The sequence below is a fragment of the Octodon degus genome, unplaced genomic scaffold, assembly GCF_000260255.1.
Source record: "Octodon degus isolate 3935 unplaced genomic scaffold, OctDeg1.0 scaffold00107, whole genome shotgun sequence".
Classification (NCBI taxonomy): domain Eukaryota; kingdom Metazoa; phylum Chordata; class Mammalia; order Rodentia; family Octodontidae; genus Octodon; species Octodon degus.
In genome coordinates, this window is record NW_004524683.1 from 8,908,750 (window position 1) to 8,912,943 (window position 4,194).

The 4,194-nt window shown below is 35.4% G+C and overlaps 1 protein-coding gene and 1 pseudogene across 1 annotated transcript in view; one reads left to right on the forward strand and one right to left on the reverse strand.

Moving 5' to 3' along the window:
- Zswim5 (zinc finger SWIM-type containing 5) overlaps nucleotides 1-4,194 on the forward strand; it is a 210,553-nt gene that overhangs the window by 70,006 nt on the left and 136,353 nt on the right. The gene's annotated exons all lie outside the window — the stretch shown is intronic.
- LOC111818940 lies at nucleotides 2,122-2,270 on the reverse strand (annotated as a pseudogene).

Genomic DNA, 4,194 nt, shown 5'->3' on the forward strand with positions numbered 1-4,194 from the left:
AAGCACAGGGACCGCGGTTCAATCCCCCAGCACCGCATGCCAGCCAGCCCCGCCCCCTGGTGGGCTGAGCTGGCCACACACACACACACACACGCAAAATAAATGTAAAAAAAAAAAAAAAAAAAAAGATAACATGACTGAATATGCCTGGAGTTGTTTCTCTATCTTCTATTCCATTGGTGGCAAACCTATGGCTCACACACTGAAGTGGGCTGTTATCACTGAAAACTCTAGAAAGTTCACCATCACTGTTCTATTCTATTTCATTGATCAGTCAGTCTTTTGGGAGGTTGTTTTGTGGAGGCTTTTGGTTTGTTTCTGCCAATACTGTGTTTTGTTTTGTTTTTTTAGCTTTGTAATATATCTTGAAGTCCAGGATTGTGATGCCCCCTGCTTTGCCCTTGTTGCCCAGAATTGCTTTTTCTATTCTGGCTCCATATAAATGTGAGGATTGCTTTCTCCAGTTCCGTAAGAAATGCTATTTATATTTTTATTGGGATTGCATTAAATCTTTATAACAGTTTTGAAAATATGGACATTTTTACTATATTGGTTCTGTTTGTCCAGGAACAGGGGATATCTTTCCATTCTCTTCAGTCTCCTTTTTCAGAGTAGTAGTGGTCTTTAACTGCCTTGGTTGGGTTGATTCCTAAATATTTCTTTTTTTGATGCTATTGTAAAGGATATTGTCTCACTAATTTCCCTCTCAGTGAGTTTGTTATTATGATGTACAGAAATACTATTGATTTTGAGTATTGACTTTGTATCCTGCTATGCTATCAAATTTGGATATCAGTTCTAGAAGTCTTTTGGAGGAGATTTTGAGGGTCTTCGTATAGAGCACTGTCAGCAGCAAATAATAATTTAACTCTTTTTTTCCCTATCCATATCCCTTTATTTTTTCTTATTTTGTGGCTCTAGCTGGCATTTTGGGAACTGTATTGAACAAAAGTGATGATAGTGGACATCTTTGTCTTACCTTTTTTTTTTTTTCTTAGAAGGAAAGCTTTTAGTTTCTCTCCATTTAGTATGGTGTTGGCTGTTGTCTTGTCATACATGGCTTTTTTCAGATTGAGAACTTCTATTCCTATTTTTTCTTTATTTTTTTTTTATCATGAATGGATGTTAGATTTTTTTCAGATGCTTTTTCTCTGTCTATTGAGATGATGTGTGTTATTGTCTTTGCTTCTGCTTATGTGGTGTGTTATATTTATGGATTTGCATATGTTGAACTATCCCTGAATCTCAGGAGTGAATCCTACTTGGCTGTGATATATGATATTTTTGATGATTTGCTGAATTTTGTTAGTATTTTATTGAAGATTTTTACATCGCTGTTTATTAAAGAGATTGTTTATTTTTGTATTTTATTAAAGAGATTGTTTAATTTTTGGTTGGGCCCTTTTCTAATTTTGGAATCAGGAAAATGCTTGCTTCCAAATATTTAATACAGTTGTAATGGGGGACAGCAATACCTCATTGCCACAAATTATCACATCAACTAGACAAAACATCAACAAGCAAATATCAGAGGTGAATCAAACCTTTGACAATGGACTTAATAGATATCTAGAATGTTTTACCCTGCAAATACAGAATACACATTCTTCTCAGTTGCACATAGGACTTTCTCTAAAATAGACCACATACTGACTCATAGACATGTTTAAGTAAATGCAAAGGAATTGAAATTATCCTGTGCCGAGAGCAAATTGGTCAAGCAATGGCCATGACTCATCCAGATGGCTGACAATGACAAAGGATCTACAAACTGTGGTACAGGGTTTCAGGGTAAATCCTGAGGGGATTTCACAAACCTTGTCAGATACAAAAGTTACATTTCTTGTTATATAGGTCTTGCTTTATCTTGGTCTTAACCATCCAGCAGAAAAGTATAAAAATGAGGTATAAAAAGTAAAGCCATATTAATATGCTGAGCTGTAAAAGGCTCAAGTCAACAACTTCTCACATTGCCAGTCCTATGGATAACCCACTGCTATTATGGACTACTGTACTATATTGAATTATTTTGCTGAATTCATTTACCTACAATATTTAAATGGCAATGGAATACCCATCTCTGACAAAACTGAACAAAAAAGGGGATACAAATGAAGGACTATTTTGTATCTGTATATACAAAATAGGACAGATATGTAGCTACTTTGTCTTAATTCAATGAGAAGAAAGATTTGGGAAAAGTTTTCAATTAGCAATAATCGCACCTCGGATAAACCTCATTGGCTATAATACTGCCACTGCGCAAAGCTGAGAAGAAAGATTTGGATCAAAATTTTTATTTTATTTTATGTATTTGGTACAGTGTCTACAGGGTCTACAGGGTCTCACTACACAGATTGGACTCATAGTGATCCTCCTGTTTTCAGCCTCCCAAATGCTTGGATTACAAGTGTGCGCCACCATGCCTAGTCTCAATCACCATCTCAGGGTGCCCCTAGGGGCAAGGCCAGTGCAGCATGCAGGGGATCGAACCCCAGCCGCTATGCTTTGTCCAAGCAGGCACTTTAGTCTGCTGAGCTATGAGAAGAAAGATTTGTACTAATAGTATTTGGGCAAGATATCATGTCTTACAAACACAACAATATGCAATGCATTATTATTGAAACTGGCCTCTTAATTGGTTTTGAAACTGTCCCATTGCTATTTGTTTCTTTTTTAAAAAATTTATTTATTTTTATTTATTTGTGTGTGTGTGTGTGTGTGGCCAGCTCAGCCCACCAGGGGGCGGGGCTGGCTGGCATGTGGTGCTGGGGGATTGAACTGTGGTCCCTGTGCTTTGCTAAGCTTGTTCTAAGTATGTGCTTTAGACCACTGAGCCATCTCACCAGCCCCACCATTTGTTTCTTAATAAAATTAATAAAAAATAAAAAAAAGAAATAATGCAATACCAAAAAAAAAAGAACAAACTCAAATAAACCTAATGTTGAACTTTAAGCTTCTAGAAAAAGAAGAGCAAAGTAAACATGAAGCACATATAAGGAAGGAATTTTATAAATACCAGAGCAGAAATTAATGCAATTGAAACTAAGAAAACAATACAAAAAAATCAGTGCATCAAAGAGCTGTGTTTGTTTTTTTTTTTTAAAGATTAAACAAAATAGGCAACCCCTTAGCCAATCTTGCCAGGATAAGGAAAGACCCAAATACATACTAAATAAAATGGCCACTATCAAGGATTTTTTTTTTTTTTTTTTTTTTTTTTGCTAGCTAAGGCTGCCTTAAGGCTGGGTCTGGTGCAGCTTGTGGAGCTGTTGATTGAAGCATGGGTCCCCTGAGCCTGACTGACTTTGCCCAAGGAGGTGCTTTAAACTACTGAGCTAACCCACAAGGCCCTAAATGGCCACTATCAAAAGAACAGAAACTAACAAGAATTAGTTAGAATGTAGAAAAACTAGAATCTTGTTCACTGTTGGAAAGATATTAAAATAGTGCAGCCATTATGAACAATAGATGAGGTTCTTAAAAAAATAACAGAATTACCATATCATCCAGTAATTCAACTTCTGTTACATACTCAAAGAATTCAAGGTGGAATCTTGGAAAACTCTGTATTTACTGTAGCATTATTCACAATAGCCAGTGGTGGATACAACCCAAATATCCACTGACACATGAATAGCAAGCCTTGAGTACTTTATGCTAGTGAATTAAGCCATCCTCTATATAAAGCTATATTCCTATCCCTCTTAATTTTGAGACAAGGTCTCACTAAAATTGCCCATGCAAGACTTGAATTTGTGATCTTTCTGCCTCATCTTCCCAGAATGCTGGAATTGCAAAGATGTGACACCATGCCAAACTGAGATCTTAATTTTATACTAAAAATGGACTGAAATTACTTGTTAAATCTTAGATTTCATTATCTATGACTTCTTGTACTAAGTACTTTATAGTCCAGAGTACTACAGTACTACAGTACTCTGGACTTGATTACTTTTGATAACTTTTTTCTTTTGAGACCATATATAAGAATTAAAAGTGATGAATTTGATAATCCTGATAAAAGCAAACATTATAAGTGGTTTCTTTTTTCATTTTAAATTTATCATCAAAATAATGAATTTTTATTATACAGTAAACAGTACTACTCTTATTTACTTCCTTATCATAGGCATTTTTCAAGAATTTTTAGTAGTATAGCCATTCAACTTGAACATTATCATGTTTGAACTC